This window comes from Camelus dromedarius, chromosome 21 (assembly GCF_036321535.1).
Source record: "Camelus dromedarius isolate mCamDro1 chromosome 21, mCamDro1.pat, whole genome shotgun sequence".
Taxonomy (NCBI): Eukaryota; Metazoa; Chordata; class Mammalia; order Artiodactyla; family Camelidae; genus Camelus; species Camelus dromedarius.
In genome coordinates, this window is record NC_087456.1 from 6,524,888 (window position 1) to 6,542,110 (window position 17,223).

A 17,223-nucleotide genomic window follows, 5' to 3' on the forward strand; every position below is an offset into this window, starting at 1 on the left:
AGTGGTTCAAGAACTCTGATTGGGAGCCTGGATGAGTACCCTTGGGACTCAGGCTCAGTCCTTGAGGGAGGCATGGAGCCAGGATCAGCTCTCAGCCCACCTGACTCCAGCCACAGGCTTTCGCCACCACCACAGAGGCAGCATTAGTGCTTGGCAGATAGACCGTATGTTTGCGACTTAGTCCCTTTCTCAAGCTTATAATCTCAATATGGGAAGAAGATTTACACGTGGAGAAAAGGACTCAAGAATGCCATTCCAGGGGGAAGGTATAGCTCAGTGGTAGAGCACATGTTTAGCATGTAGGAGGTCCTGGGTTCAATTCCCAGTACCTCTATTAAAACACAAAAATTAAAAAACAAAACAAAACAAAACAAAGAACACCATTCCGTTAACTTTAACTGGCACCTGGTTAACAGCAGTGGAGTTAGGAGGGAGAAGTCCATTGGTGACTAGGGTCGCTGGGGAAGGCATTGTGCAAAAGTCAGGCTTTGAGGTAGATGTTAAAAGATCAGTAACGTTCTGATGCATGGAGAAAAAGAGAGAAGATGATACATAAGGAGGCAGAGGGAAAAGGCAGAGTGAGGAGACCTCTAACTGCACAGTGAGATGTGTGTAGGGAGCAGGGGGTACTGAGCGATCACTGATCGTGTGCATGTGTGTGCATTCTGGATGTAAATGTCTGTCAAACATACATAAAGGTAGAGAGACTAGACCTCCCATATACCTAGGGCTTAACTTTAAGAAGTTATTTATTAAGATGCAATTTGCATGACATAACATCTGTATGGATTTGCCTGTTCTGGACATTTCATCTTAAAGAAAGCATTTAATATGTAGCCTTTTGTGTCTAGCTTCTTTCACTTAGTTTTCACTAATCCACATTGTAGCATCTATCAGGACTTCCCTCCTTTTTATTGGCTGAATAATATTCCATCATATGTATACACCGTAATTTGTTTATCCATTCATCTGTTGATGGACTTTTGGGTTGTTTCCACCTTTTGGCCACCGTGAATAGTGCTGCTGTGAAAATGTGTGTATGTGTACTTGTTTGAGTACTTGCTTTCAATTTTTTGAGTGTATGCCTATGAGTGGAATTGTGGGGTCATATGGTAATTCTGTGTTTAACCTGTGGAGGAACCACCAAACCAGTTTTCCCAGTGGCTGCACCATTTTACATTCCCACAGTGATGCACCAGGTTTCCAGTTTCTCCACATCCTCCCCCAGAGCTTGTCCTTTGACTTGAAGATCACCCCTCACAGTTTTACGCACTGGACTCAGTACAGCAGGGGCTGTCTCCGTCTCACAATGGGGCCCTAAGGCCACCCACCTTGTGCCAGGGGCCTTGGATGCTTCTGTCTGTTATCATTCTATGTTGCACACTGGTTCTGCCTTCAGGGCAGCCTTGTGTTCACTTAGGTTAGGAAACTGGGCCCTGGGAAGTGGGATGACTCTTCTGTGGTCGTCCTAAGCGAGAAACCCAGGACGGCTGCAGTCTCCCACATGGCCTGGCCCTGCCTTCCCGGCACCAGGTCTGCTGGCTGGTTTCTGGGCTGGGCTGTCCTGTCTCTCACGTACCTCTGTCTCCCAGCTTCAGGCCCCTGGAAGCCCCTTGTGTGAACACGTGGGATCTCAGAGTTCTCTGGCTCTGCTCCTGAGATGACATTTTCATTCTGTGTGGCACCAGTATGACGGCAGGCTTTAAGGAAGTCCTATTTGGTTGGTGTATTTCTAGGGCTGCCGTAACAAAGTGCCACGGACTGAGTGGCTTAAACAACAGAAATTTATTTCCTCATAGTTCTGAAGCCTAGAGTTTCAAGGTCAAGGTATCGGCAGGGTTGGTTTCTTCGGTGGCCTCTCTCCTTTGTTTGCAGATGGTCCTCTTCTCCCTGTGTCCTCTGTGCGTTTCCCTCTGTACCTGCTCTTCTATAAGGACCTTCTATAAGGTGCCTCTGTCCGATCATATTGGATTCAGACCCACCCTAATGACCTCATTTTACCTTAATTTTCTCTTTAAAAGGCCAAAATGCAGTCCCATTCTGAGGTACGGGAGGTTCAGACTTTAACACATGAGTTCGGGGGACACAGCTCAGCCTGTAACAGGTGGGTAGGGCAGCAAGGGTGCATGATGGTGAGGGAGGCAGGGAGGCTGGGAGGGAGGGAGGGTTAGGGGGCCGTTGTGATTTTTCTGGGCTCCCGTTTGGTTTCGGAGTGACTCTCTTTCAGGCAAATATGGAACAGGTGGAGGAGGGGAGATTAGTAGTGGCAGCGAAGAGGGCGCTGGGGGCTTTGGGGAGGCGGGAAAGCAGTGTCTGAGATCAATAATTTATTCCCGGATCCCACGCAGGAGGGCGTCGTCATGGCAACAGGCCGGCTCTGAGTGGCTGGCCTGCCGGTTGCCTCTCAGGGCTGCCTCTCCTCACTCTCCCCTTGCCCTCCCTCCCTCCCGCTCTTTTTTCTCAGCGTCTCAGGAGCCTTCTTGCGAGGTGGAGCCCGGCTGCGTTCAGTGCGGGACTCTGGGCTCACAGCAGCTCCTTCCCCACCCTGAGTGCCCCTGGGTCGATGACTAGGGCCACAACCTGGCTCCTTTTTCCTGGAAAGACCCCCCAGAGGTCATCTCACTGGCTTTTCACGTGCCGGTCCTCTCGCCTTAGTGCAGGTGCTCCGCCTGCTCCTTTTTCTCTCAGCCTGCTTCACACCGTCTCCCGACACCTTCTAACAAGTGAGAAGGATCAACCTCCAGCCACGCCCACTGCGCTTGGTGCCTCCGTCCCTGGAGAGATCCCTTCAAGCAGGGCAGCTGGGCGCTGCGTCCCCCTGCCGCAGCCCCCAGGGGAGTCGTCCTTGCTCTGCCCATCACTGGCTGCCGAGGCCGGTCCGTCGTTCCTTCCTCCTGGCCTGAGTGCACGGGAAGATGCCAGGAGCATGCGGCTGACCAGAAAGTCTGTCCTCCCCACCGTACTGTAGGCTCCAGGGTGCCCAGTAAATACTGGCGCTCTGTCGTGCAAGAAGTGAAAGCAAGGTCTGAAAAAGGCCTCAGGTAACGACTGAGTCAGAAGCAGGCCTTGCGTGCGTGGGTCTCTTTCCACGTCTTTTCCTGGAAGCTGGGTCTCTGGTCCAACAGCTGCACTGAGCCTCAGCGATTAAGACCATTGAATTTTTAAAGTTATTTTTTCATATGTGTTCCCATTCACTACTCCCCTGATTCACTGGCTGTCACAGCTAATAAGGGATCTGGGTTGGTAATAACCATTTAAGACTTAATGTTATTAGTCTTGTAATTGCTGCTAAGGGTCTTGTCTGGTCTCTGAATTTGCAAATCCTTGCTCACAAAGATTAGGAAAACATACCCCTAAGCTGGAGGCTGCCAGCGGGGCTGGGTGGTTGGAGAGCACCCTCAGCTGCCTGGCTGGTGTGTGAGTTTCCTGCTAAAGCCTGGAGCTGGGCAGGCAGATAGGCCCGGGGAGCATCTGTGAGTCCCTTGGGGACTTGGGGAAAGAAGGGAGGGGGTGCCTTGGCGAGCTGGTGACCTGGGTTGCCCTCATGCAAGCAGCTGCTGGTGGGGAGGAGAGTCTTCCCTCCAGGGGAAGGAAGGCTCCTTCCCTGCCCCCTCCCCAGCCCACAGGCTCACAGGCTCACAGGCTCACAGGCTCACAGGCTCACAGCCCCCATGACCCAGAAGAGATAACAGTGATGTCCTAATCAGATGGTCCTGATGCTGCAGGCAGAGATTAGAGCTGACAGGAAAACCAGCTGCATTAGAAATGGCCTCCTCTGGCTTTATCTCAGGAAATGTCCCGGCTTCTCACCACAGGGGATCTTTTTTCACACATGGCTTGAGCCCTCATCAGAAAGCATTTATTACGGGCTTGATGGTTTTGGGGGGGTGAAGGGCCAGGGCAGTGGCTGGTTGTCACTGGTGTGTGGGCCAGTGTCCCCGCACCCTCACCTCTCTCCCACCTGTGACGCTCTCAACACTGCCGCCAACCAGCCAGCGCTGCCACCCTCCGAGCTCCACTCTCCTGCCAAAGACGAGCATAGAAACTCTGCCTGCTTCTTTTTTCTTTTTCTTTTTTTTGTGGTAAAATACACATAGCATAAAATTGACCATTTACCCATTTTGCAGTGTGCAGTTCAGTGGCATCTCATTCATTCACAGTGCCGTGCGCCATCACCACCAGCTAGTTCCAGAACACTTCCGCCACTCCCAGAGGACACCCCCTGCCGACAAAGCAGTCCCTCCCCAGTCTCCCCTCCTGCAGCCCCTGGCAACCACTAATCTCCTTCCTATCTCTATGGATTTGCCTGCTCTGGACATTTCATATAAATGGGATCATACAGTATGTGGCCTTTTGTGTCTGGCCTCTTAGCATAATGTTTTCAAAGTTCATTCACATTGTAGCAGGTGTCAGTACTGCATCCCTGTTGTGGCTCTGGAATATTCATCTGTATACACCACATTTTGTCTTTCCATTAATCTGTTGATGGGCATTTTGGTTGTTTCCTGTGCATAGTGCTGTTATGAACACTTCTGTACAAGGTTTTGTTTGAGCACTTGCTTTCAGTGTTTGGGGGTATGCACCTGGGTCATATGGTAATTCAATGTCTTTTTTTTTTTTAATTGAAGTAGCATCAGTTACAATGTGTCAATTTCTGGTGCACAGCACAATGTCCCAGTCATGCATATACATACTATATTCATTTTCACATTCTTTTTCATAAAGGTTATTATAAGACATTGAACATAGTTCCCTGTGCTATACAGGAGAAATTTTAAAAATCTACTTTTATATACAGTGGCTAACATTTGTAAATCTCAAACTCCCAAATTCATCCCTTCTAACCCCCTTTCCCCAATAACCTTAAGATTGTTTACTATGTCTGCGAGTCTGTTTCTGCTTTGTAGATGAGTTCGTAGTGTCCTTTTTTTTTTTTTTAGATTCCTCATATAAGTGATATCAAATGGTATTTTTCTTTCTCTTTCTGGCTTACTTCATTTCAAATGACAATCTCCAGGTCTATCCATGTTGCTGCAAATGGCATTATTTTGTCCTTTTTTTGGCTGAGTAGTATTCCATTGTATAAATATACCACAGCTTCTTTATCCAGTCCTCTGTCGATGGACATTTAGGTTGCTTCCGTGTCTTGGCTATTGTTTATAGTGCTGCTATGAACATTGGGGTACTTGTATCTTTTCAAATTAGAGTTCCCTCTGGATATATGCCCAGAAGTGGGGTTAATTTGATGTTTAACTTAACAAGGACCCACCAGATTTGCCCACATCTTTACACGTGCCAATCTCTGTCTTCTTTTGAAAGAGGGGGCAGCCTGCTGCCTATGCTCATCCTAGGCTAGGACCTTTGGCAGCCACTTTTGGAAAGGTTCTGGTTCCTAGCACCTGGTCAAACACAGTGATGTGGGTGGGCACAACGAAGAAATCTAGCTGTGAGACGGAGTGATTTCTCATTGTTATTAATGGTTTAAGCAGATCTTACTCATTCATGCAAGTATTGTCCTGCAGAGCTGCACCGTTTGAGGGTTGCACACTTGTTCCTGTGATGGAGACAGTGCTCAGAATCTTGTTTCATCCTCCCTGGGAATAGTCGTCAGAGATCTTCCCTTGATAATCACTCTTTGCTTTGAACACTAAACAGTATTTCCAACTGCGTCATCCACCATCTTTCCCATTGTTAGCTCTATCTTTCAACTTAAGGGGAAAAAAATCAAATCTACCCACATAAGATAAAAATTTGCCACCTTGGGGGCCCATCAAAAGAATATGCCACAGACTTTGAGAGCAGTTCCCAAAGAGAAGCTTCAGAAACGTTCTGGGCACAGGCAAGTGCATTGTTGGAATATGTATATAGCCTCCCAAGGGGACTTCTTTGAAGGAGTCAGGACTCATTTGAATGTATAAATCCTGGTGTTTCATTTAAAAGATCAGTCAGAAAGCCTTATAGACGTACAATAAAAAGACAATGCAAATGGTTATTGAATTATTGTACACCTCCAAGAAATCAAGAAAGATACGCATTTTAGGAGTTTTAGGGAGACAAGAGTCCAAAATGCAACCCGGGAGTGTGGTGGGATGGTTAACACAAAATGGTCTTGCCCAGCTGCTGGAGAGGAAGGGGTCAGAGGGCAGCCTCTCCCTCTTCACGACGGTTAGTAGGGCAGTTAGGTAATCCCAGCTGTCAGTCTGGCTGGGAAGGGGACCACGTACAGAACGCCCGTTGATCATTCTCCATCTTTGGAGACGATGTCTAGAGAAGGGAGGTTGGTGAGAAGTATATGTGAACTGGTACCTTGGTGAGTTGAATTTTTAAAATTTCAAAAGAGCACATCTCTTGCTATAGCCTGGATAACCCAGGGGTTCCCTTTAAAGGTTAAATATTTTAGCCAGCTTTGGAAATCTGGCAAAGAACTTTGGGCAAAGCTCCTAGGCCAATGTGCTGGATATATCTGACTTACTAGATGGTAGTGTTTTTCTTCTTTGTTCAAAAAGCGGAAGTGAGCTTCGAAGAGGATGAAACTAAAGAAATCTAGACAGTGGCCTGGAGGGAAGGTGGTGGGTCTGAGAAGCATAGTCTGGTTCTTCTGAAATTTCAGAGGCAGATTGAAGCCTGGTGACACTGTCCCCATTATACAACCAGGACCGAGAAGTGGATGACAAGCTCAGTGGAATTTCAAGACTAGATCCCTGTACCACTCCATCACCACAGTCACTCACTCCAGGGTTTGAAGACTATTGCCCTCTGGGGAAATAGTGCTTCTGAAGTCTGTTTCATGTCTTTGTCACATTTATTCTAACAATCATTTATTTGGGGTCAGATGTTGATGGGTTTGACAGCAAAGCAGGGAAGGATGCTGCAGCGATTTTTTTTTTTTAGTTTTTTATTTTAGTAAGTATACGTGTGTGTGTATATACATATATATTTGATATAAAATTTGCCATTTTAATGATTTTAGGTGTACAACTTAAAATTCACAATGTTGTCCAACTGTGACTACTCTTCTATTTCCAAAACTTTTTCATCACCCCAAATAGAAACTTTGTAACCATTAAGCAACAACTCTCCATTCCCTGCTACCCCAGCCCCTGATAACCTCTAATCTACTTTCTGAGTCTATGAATTTGGCTATACTAGGTCCCTCATGTAGGTGGAATCATACAATATTTGTCCCTTTGTGTCTGGCTTATTTCACTTAGCACAGTGTTTTCAAGCTTCATTGGTGTTGCAGCACGACTCAGAACTTCATTCCTTTTTATAGCTAAATAGTATTCTGTTGTATGGATATACCTCATTTTGTTTATCCATTCATCTGTTGATGAACATTTGGGTTTTCTCCACCTTTTGGCTATTGTGAGTAATGCTGTGATGAACACAGGTGTATAGGTATCTATTGGAGTTCCTGCTTTCAGTTCTTTTGGGTGTATATGTAGGATTGGAATTATTGGATCGTATGGTAATTCTATGGATAACTTTTTGAGGATCCGCCAAACTTTCCCACAGTGGCTGCACCATATTGCATTCTCACCAGCAATGTAGGAAGGTTCCAATTTCTCCATCTCATCAACACTTGTTATTTTTTTTTCTTTCTGATTATAACTTGCCAGTAGGTGTAAAACTATCTCCTTGTAGTTTTTTCTTTTTAATTTTTTTGAGGAAGGTAATTAGGTTTATTTATGTACTTGATGGAGGTGCTGGGGACTGAACCCAGGACCTCGTGCTTGGTAAGCATGCACTCTACTAATTAAGCTACATCCTCCCCACTCCTTATAGTTTTTTTTTTTTTGACCAAGGTGTTTTTTTTTAATCGAAGTATAGTCAGTTTACAATGTTGTGTCAGTTTCTGATGCACAGCATAATAGTTCAGTCATACATATACATACATATATTTGTTTTCACATTCTTTTTCATTAGAAGTTACCACATGATATTGCATATGGTTGCCTGTGCTATACAGCAGAAATTTGTTGTTTATCTATTTTATATGTAGTAGCGGTATCTGCAAATCTGGAACTCCCAATTTATCCCTTCCTACGCCTTTTTCCCCTTGGTAACCATAAGTTTGTTTTCTATGTCTGTGAGTCTGTTCCTGTTTTGTACATGAGTTCATTTGTCTTTTTTTAAGATTCCACATATAAGTGATGTCACATGGTATTTTTCTTTCTCTTTCTGGCTTATTTCACTTAGCAATGGCAATCTCTAGGTCCATCCATGTTGCTGCAAATATAGTTTTGATTTGCATTTTCCTAATGGTTAAGGGTGTTTAGCATATTTTCATTTGCTTTTTGGCCATTTGTATGTCTTCTTTGGAGAAGTGTCTATTCAGATCCTCTACCCATTTTTAAGTTGGGTTGTTTGGCTTTTTGTTATTGAGTTTTAGGAATTCTTTATTAATATTCTGGATATTAAACCTTCATCAAATGTGTGATTTGTAAATATTTCACCCATTCTGCAGATTTTCTTTTCACTTTATTGATAGTGTCCTCTGCTGTGCGTAAGTTTTAAATTTTCATGAAGCCCAGTTTATCTATTTTTTGTTCTGTTGTTTGTGCTTTGGGTATTTAAGAAACTGTTACCAAACTCAAGATCGTGAAGATGTACCGCTAGTTTTTTAAGAGTTTTATTGTTCTAGCTCTTATCCTTAGGTCATTGATCCATTCTGAGCTAACTTTTGTGTGTTGTGTGGGATAGGAGTCCAACATCATTAATTTGCATGTGTAAATCTAATTGTCCCAGCACCATTTGTTGAAGAATCTGTTCTTTCCCCCGTTGAGTGGATTTGTACTCTTGTCAAAAATCAGTTGGCCATAGATGTATGGGTTTCTTTCTGAACTCTAAGTTCTGTTCCATTGGTCTGTCTGCCCTTACGCCAGTGCTACACTGATTTGCCTGCTATAGTCTTATAGTCAGTTTTGAAATTGGGAAATGTGAGTCTCTGGTTTGTTGTTCTTTTTCAAGATTGTTTTGATTATTCAGGGCCTTTTGCGGAATAACCACTGTAGTACATCCTTTTTTATGGATATGAGTGCTGACTTCTGCTGGGTGAATGCGCAGAGGTAGCGCTGCTGGACCACAGGGTGGAAGTATGCTGAGCTTTAGCGCACACTTTCAGTCTTCCAAAGTGATTTGCTAATTTATTCTTCTCCCAAGAGTGTATGTGTTTGAGTTGTATCACATCTTTATCATCATTTGGTGATGTCAGTTCTTTTGTAGACTTTCAGCCTTCCCAGTAGATTGCCTCGAAGTAGGAGTCAAAGACTGCTGTTGTCTTCAGTGCTTTGTTCAGGTGAACTTTGTCCCAGCACCCGGCCTTGGAGAGTGCTACCTGCTCCCTCCCCCATCGGCAGCAGCCAGGGTCTTGCTCCGAAGGCTGGAGATCTGGCTGGCTGGCTGGCGGGCAGGCAGAATAGGCTGCATCTTCATGGTGCAAAAGCTCAGCCTGCGTGAGGGAACCTTGGGATTCGGAGTCTGCGTGCAGGATTGCTAAAGGAAAATTGGTAACTGGACTCCAGCCTGGCGGCAGTGGCAGGCCTATGAATTCTGGTGTGGATGAGGCTTTTGGAGCTGTGCCCAGCCTCTGAGAGAGGTCGGTTCTTAGGTAACCATGCTCCGCAAGAATGAAGAAGCTGGCAGGACTGTCCCACTTGACCTTGGGCATTTGTTCCCAGAAGATGCTCCTTCAGACAGTGCAGAGCCTGGGTCAGAAAATGGCAAGTGGGTTTTCATAGCCCGACAGCACACTAGGGCTGGGGACTCTCAGACCCATGACTTGTACTTGCCCAGTTCTAAGGGCCCCAGAACAGTGAATGCTGTTTCCGTTTGCAGCTTGCTGGGTAGCTAAACTCAAGTCGTATAGGTCAGTAAATATTTACTGCAGGCTTCTGTGTACCAGACATTGAACCAGGCACCTAGGGAGCTACAAAGGACAGGAGGAAGTTCCTGACTATAAGATCTTCATTGTCTGGTAGTGGAGGAAATACTTGCACACATCATTGCAATGGAAAGAGAACAGGATCTGTGCTTAGATGAGGGACAGACATAATTTGTTTGGAAGCCAGAGGCAGGAATGGTCACATCTAGCTAGAAGATTGGACTGGCCTCCTGGAGGAGGTGGCATTGGCACTAGTCATTAGGGGATGAGTAGGATGTTGTTAGGCAGAGATGGGGTAAGGGAATTCGAGGCAAATAAACAGAAAAAGCAGAGGTGAAGGTGCTATCTCAGGCTTTTGGAAAAAAACAAATGTAGGCAGATTACTGAATGCTGACAAGGAGTTCCCTAGATGTCAGCCTGGGAGAGGTGGGTTTTCTTCTGCAGAAACAGGGAGCCCCTGCAGGGTCTGCACGCAGATAACTCATTCTGTGTTGTTCCGACTGGGGAGCAGCAGGCAGACCATGGGACTGCCCCATCCCCTCCTGGTTCTGCGCCTCCACACACCTGTACGTGCGTGTACAGGCACACACACAGATATGGTACACACATCAAGATACAGGTACATACCACAAACAGGAGTATAGGAACTGGGACAAACACACGCGTTGAAACCCAGAGACCCACACATCAGTACACACAGCCGTATATCATAACCTGCACATATGTGTGTGCACTCACATACGTACACAGTGATACCAACCTGTATACCCAAGGAGACACACAGTCTGTGCCGCGTACATGCACTGGGACACCTGGAGCCATGCAGAGACAGGTACCCAGACATACGGAGTCTCACTAATAACCTAAGTCACATGTACCAGCAGACAGACACTCTGAGACAGTCATACACGTATGCCCACCGAGCCAGGCAAGTCGGCATGCTCACTTAGGTATACAAACATTGAGACATTTTCACACACACAGGGCGTACCCATGGCAACTGAAACCCCTCCCCAGAGACTCGCAGGTACGTGGCTTCATGCAGACTCACAAGCACACGCTCCCACGTAGGCACAACCACAGACAGACCCAGGCAGCAGTCACACCACAGCAGAGGGGGGCCCAGACTCAGGCCCCGCTGCTCTGGGGACTCCTGTCATTCTCATCCCAGGCTCCCTTCTAAGTGACTTGCTTCTCTCTGGCCTCTTCCAGCCTCATGTAATGCTGGGGCCTCAGCGCTGGCCCAGCGCTCAGCGGTGCTCTCAGCCCACCTGCCGCTCCGCGCAAGGATTTTACAGCCCCTCTGACAGCGGCCACCAGCTACTGCTTCAACACTCAGACGAAGTCCTTCATGACGGCACATTTCCTGTTGGAGTAGAAATTGCTTTTCATTCTGGAAAATGAGGATTATGTGCCTAGAGATGAGACTGGACCCTTAACCACAACAGTTAACAGTTCGCAGATGCGGTTTGATGTAGCACAGGGAGCTACATTCAGTATCTTGTATACACGAGAAATTGACACAACAGTGTAAAGTTACTATAACTCAATAAAAAAAAGGATAAAAAATAGCTTGTAGTCACCTATAATGAAAAAGAATAGGAAAAAGAATATATATGTGTGTGTGTATAACTGAATCACTGTGCTGTACACCAGAGACTCACACAACATTCTAAATCAACTCTACTTCAATAAAAAGAAAAAAAGCCAAAACAAAAACAAAAACAAAAAGCCAAATATGGTTTGAGGGCCTCAGGCTCACCCAGCCCTGCTCTGTCCCCACGATTTGTAATGGGCAGTCCCTTGGCCACGCTCTGGCAAGGTCAGCAGTCCCCTAGGTCATTCCACTGCTGTTCTGTGGGTGGGCTGGGCTTGGCACGCCAGGACTCTTGGAGGGGGCTGTGGATGGCGGGGGAGTGATCCTGGGGGTGGGGGGTGGAGCAGGCGGGAGCTCTCCCCCAGGCTCGCCAGCTGTTCTCACAGCCCTTCTGGGCTGGCGTGGGCTGTCCTCTGCGAATGTGACCCACATTCCATGGCCAGCCCCGCAGCTCTCTGCTCTCTACTGCTGACCCTCCCCACTCAGTGCTCTCCTCTGGTGATCTCTCTGGGTTGAGAAAGGAGCTTTTATCTGCAGGTGGCTCTGAGGGACTGGCCAGCATGGCTGCCTCCATGACAAAGAAAAAAAAAAAGCCAAGGGGACTCCAACGCAGTGGATGGCGGGGTAGGGGCAGTGGCTACCCTGTGGGTGCCCAGCCACCCCCTCAATCTGGATGCTTGCCTGATTTTCTCAGAGTCTTGCCTCCCTGTACTCCTCTCCAGTGTGAGATAAATGTGGTCTCTTTGCCCCTCTCTGCCTGCTGATGTGGAAGAGGGGCTGCCTCTTCCTCCCCCCTGAGAGGCACTGCTCTATCCAGCTCTGAGCCTTATGCCAGCACCTCCCACTCTGTGCCTTTTTCAGCTCTCCTTCCCGCACTCTTACAAGCTCCACCGGCTCCGTGTTCATTATAGGCAAGAGAAAGGGCTCAAAAGCAGCCTCTGGGAAAAGGCCCGGCCCCGGGCAAGGTGTGGGGCTGGAGGCCGCCAGGGCCAGGGGGCTGGGCTGTCAACTGGACCCTCAGTACGAGGCAGCAGTGGGATGTGATGGTCAAAGGCAATGTCAGATGGGCCCCCCCCAGAGGAAAGGCAGCATCGGGGACGCGTTGGGGACCAGGGCTGCCCTGTGCTCTGTGCTGGGGGTGGCACCACACTGTTACAAACTGTTAACAAAAGTAATTGATGTTCTTTGCAGGAAAATTAGAAAATATAAATAAGCACAAAGCAAAAATGCAAATTATCTGCAATTTCACTACCCAAAGATAGCCATCCTTATCCTATTTTTATAATCTGCCCTTTTCACTTAAATTTCATGTTATTAAAAATATTCTACACTATTTCATCATTTGAATAACTGTAATATTTCATTGCTTAAGATGGTAGTAAGAATCCAAGCCTTTTTTTAAAAAGCATTCATCGTATGTGTCAGGCACTGTCATCAATGAATCTTTGTAACTTGAGTTGATACTTTTATTTTTTAAATTTTTTTGTGGGGGGAGAGGTAATTTATGTTTTGATTAATTTATTTATTTTAATGGAGGTACTGGGGATTGAACCCAGGACCTTGTGCATGCTAGGCACACGCTCTGCCACTGAGCTACCACAAGTTGATACTTTCATCATCCAAATTATACAGATAAGGAGAGAGAGGCACAGAGAAGCTAAGTAACCTACTCAAAGTAACACAGCCGATCAATGGCAGGACTAGAGCCATCATTTCCACACTCTATAGCCTGTCACGCTGTGGACGTGTCATTTCCCCTAGTGACGCTGTTCACGGTGTTTCTAATTTTTTCCCATTATAAGCAATGTTCTGATGAACCTTTGTGTGACTTACATACTCTTAATTATTCTTGATTATTTACTTAAGATCTACTCTTGGAATGGAATTTAATGGAACAAAGGGCGTAAACGTTTTAAAGACTTTAAAGTGTATTTCCAAACTTCCCTGCAGAGGGATGTTATCTGGGTTCACGCGCACCAGCAGGAGAGGAGAGCTGGGCCTTACACTTTAAGGGAAAGCCTGACCCTCGGGAGTTTGACCTTCTCAGGGGAAGCCGGACAGTGCAGAGACTGGAAATGGTTTCATGAGGGGCAGCTGAAGGGACTGGAGATAATTTGCCTGGAGAAGATTCGGAGTGTTGGAGGGAGGGTGAGGGCACACTCATGGCTGTCATCAAACGTGTGATGGGCTGTCAGGTGGGAGAGGGAAAGGTTTGTCCTGAGGCCCTAGAGCAGAAGTGGACCGGGGGGCTGAAGTTGAAGTTCACGGAGAGCCATTGTCCTGTGCGGGGCCAGCGCCCTGGCCTTGGATTTGCAGGGTGGGTGTTGAATAAATGTTACGTGACCTGCTGCGGGCCCTGGTTGGGTTCACACGGGGGAGGGCCGGTACCACCTCCGCCGTACTGTGCTCCCCCACAAAGCATTATGTCTCCGCGTCTTAACTGGGGGGTCTGCTCCCCATTGCACCCTTGCCTCAGGGAGCCTGGCCCGGCCTGGTACATCTCTCCGTCTACTCCCGCGGAGCCTGAGCAGCACAGCCTTGCTTGTGTCATGGGCCACACAACTCCTCCATTATGCATGAGGGGACCCAGCGGTGAGCAAGGGGGGTGGGGGTGGGGGGATGAGCGGTTATTAATAAACAAGTGTATTGTGTGGAGTTCCATTCACGGCCCTCTCAGAGGACGTGGTGGGCTTGAGGTCATAAAGCCCTGTTTATGCCACGCAGGGCTGGGGAGGTGGCAAGTGGGAGGCGGCAAGGAGCAGGGAAGCCAGGAGTTATTTTGATTCCCCCGAGGGCAGGGCTGCTGTGTTTGCTCTGAGGCCAGCATCCAAGGGGAAGGTCTAGCTGGGATTTTTGCTCAGGCCTCCATCTGCCCCCTGGGATGGCCTGGGGTCTAAGAAACGCCTAGTTTCCCATCCCCACCTGTCCCCATGGAGGCAGACTGAGGACACACTGGATGAACTGGACCACGACTCCTTCAGGCCCTGCCCCTTGTCCTCCTGTCCCCCTCTCATTTCTCCTTCCAGGTGAGTCCTTCTGCTTTGCCCTCAAAAATCTCCCAAGTGGCATGTTTTAGAATTGCATAGTTTCCTAATGATGCTGGAATTGTGCTTGTGTGTAAGGTCTGCGAGAAGCTTCCTAGCCAGAGAGTGGGCCAGTGTGGCGTGAGGATCAGGAACACGAAGCAAGCAGGCTAGAGGGGAGAGGAGCGATTGCGATAAATGAGCTGAAATTTAAGAGAAAGAGAGGCAAGGGCGAGGGTGGGCAGGGAGCTTTGGCCTGACGAACAGGGGTGTCTGGGAAAGTGAGATGCTGAAGGGCGTTCTGGCAGAGGGAGAGCTGGGGGCCGTGGACCTGATTGGAGAGCCCACGTTAACTGTGACTCGGCCCTCTCCTCTGTTAGTCTTTCCTGAGCCTCTCCCTCTCTCTCCTCCAGTCCTTTGCACCTGGATCCACCAGCCCAAAGCAGCCTTCTCCCTCCAGCTCAGCCTGTCTCAGTCTTGGCATCTCTGGATCTCAGGTCAGGAATGCAGAAGCTGCTGGTTGGAAAGAAGTGAGAACAGCCCATTTTGCTGTCAGTGGGCTTCTAGGGATGGAGGGCAGTCCCGGTTCAGGGGAGTCTTGGTCCCCTGTCACTTCATGAGGAACCAGAACAAGGGAGAAGTCAGGTGCCTGGGTCACCTGACTCCGTCAGAAGCAGGTGGTGTTCCCGCTGACCTCTGGACGTGGCTCTCGCCAGGAGCTACCTTGAGTTAGGAAACCCTTTCATCTAAGAACAGCTCTGTCTAAGAGATGTGTGCTGGTTTGGTTGTCAATTGGGAGGGAAAAGGAAGGAGGTGGTGGGAGGCCTGTCCTGCCCCCTTCATTATGCGGGGCTCCCTGTGGCAGGGGTTTGGACCAAGGACCCTACTTAACCTAGGAAGATTTGAGACTGCATTAGGGCCAGAATGGGCTGATACTTGCTTTTTGAGTCATCACATCCTTGGCTCAAACCAGAAGGGATAACCTCCCTTAAAGCAGGCAGGGCCTCCCTCTAGGACTCGGAGCGTGCAGGCTGTTCCCATATCCATGGCACAAAGCAAACAGGGCAGGCTTCCTTGAGCACAGCGCATCCCTGGTGTCGCCTGCCCTGGTCCTGGACTCAGTGTGGTGGGGTGATGGGAGGCTTTGCTGAGACTGCAGCTCCTCCTGGGTGCTCCACTCCTGCGGACGCTGTGGTCACTCGCTTCCCTTCCCCTCCCACAGTCTGAAAAAGCTGTGACTATTTTTAGAAGCATCTGCACACTCTTGGGAGCACTATTTCTGTGATTTATCTTCTGGGCTGGATCCTCATCTACTTAGCTGGAGAAACAGCTGGACGTGGGGGCATGTGTGTGGTCAATCCAACCGGAGTCAGACCGGCTGGGCATCCTCCACCAAGCTTTTTGGGGGGCTCCTACTGGCTGTGTTTATGGTTGTCAGCTGCTGTGGGAGGTTCCTGGAAGGTCCAGGAATAGAGACAAGGGGCTTCCTCATGGAGGCAGGCTGGCTGAGTCACGCTGTGAACACTCGCTCTCTGAGGCTGCTGTGCTCATGGTGTACCGGGAGGAACCGGCAAGATGGCCTCCCCCAGTGATGGGAACACCAGCAACAGTCATAACAGGGGCGACCGTTCATTGAGAGCTTCCTCCAGGATCGGCACTGCTGGAGCATGGACGTCTGTCGTCTCCTATAACCCTTCTCACACCCTGCGCTGTCCTCTCTCCAGCCCAGCTGTTTCTCCAGCTCTCGCACCCTCTCTAAGTAGAAGAGCATCCAACCTGTGCTGTGCTTTGCTGGGATCCAGAGGAGCAAAGCATGTTGCCCAGCATCACGCCGTCCGCCCTGGCTCCAGAACCTGCTCTCTCGAGCCCTTGTGCTGCGCTGCCTCCCAGTAGGAGGCAACAGCGTGTGTTCTTTTGGTGACCACAAGGCTTGCGGTCAGATGCAAGGAAATTCCCTGACAGTGAGAGGGGGCTATGTGGAGTGTTCTTCCTTAGAGATCTTTGAGAAACATCTAGTTCTTCAGGAGAGGGAGGAGGCCTTCCTGTAGGCCAGACTCTGGATTGATGGGCACTCGAGGGTTTTCTTTCCTGGGCTTTTGGCAGCTCTGTTTTCTGGACCCCTGATCAACATGGCCTGTTCCTGAAAGATGCCAGACTGTGTGCCTTCTGGGCAGCTTCTGGGCGTCTGGGCACAACAAGTGCCCACCTGGGATGTAGGATGTAGGAAAGGCTGGGAAGGCTGGAGAATTCCCCAGGCCTCGAGAGGAAGCCCTACAAGGGGCAGCTGCTCCTGGGAGCTCTGGAACAGCCTGTGGGTTAATGGACTTCCAGGCAGTTGTGCCTTGTTCACTTAGAAAACAGGACTTAGCTTTGCCAGGGCCCCTGTTCCCGGACCTTTCCGCACAGGACACAAGCACCTGTTCATGTGTATTTAGGGATGGCTGCTGGGGCTGCTCCAAGCTGAGGCGGCGTAGGGGCCAGAGCAGAGAGCCCCTTGGTAGGATCAGTGAGCCATCTGGGCGGGGACGGGGGCTTCTTTTGGCAGCCAGCTGCAGGGCTGTTTATGTGGCTTCTCCCCCTCTGTCACCCTGATCTGTGTCATGGGGCAGTCTCAGCAGGGTAGGGGATGCTGTCTCCTCCCCTGATTCGCTGCAGTGAGGAGGGGGTGTAGCATCCTGGAGGCAGTGTGATGGAGGGGTCAGACACATGGGTGGTGGCGC

At 48.7% G+C, this 17,223-nt stretch overlaps 1 protein-coding gene across 18 annotated transcripts in view; it reads left to right on the forward strand.

Annotated features, from left to right (window-relative positions):
* The window catches only part of NFASC (neurofascin), a 175,465-nt gene that overhangs the window by 22,876 nt on the left and 135,366 nt on the right, over positions 1-17,223 (forward strand). Inside the window, exon 1 of one of the 18 annotated variants that reach the window (XM_031438745.2) lies at positions 14,331-14,506. The exons of the other annotated variants lie outside the window; for them this stretch is intronic. The gene's annotated coding sequence lies outside the window, so the exon portion shown is untranslated. Of the gene's footprint in view, positions 1-14,330; positions 14,507-17,223 lie in introns of those variants that run through there. 18 annotated transcript variants of the gene reach the window in all.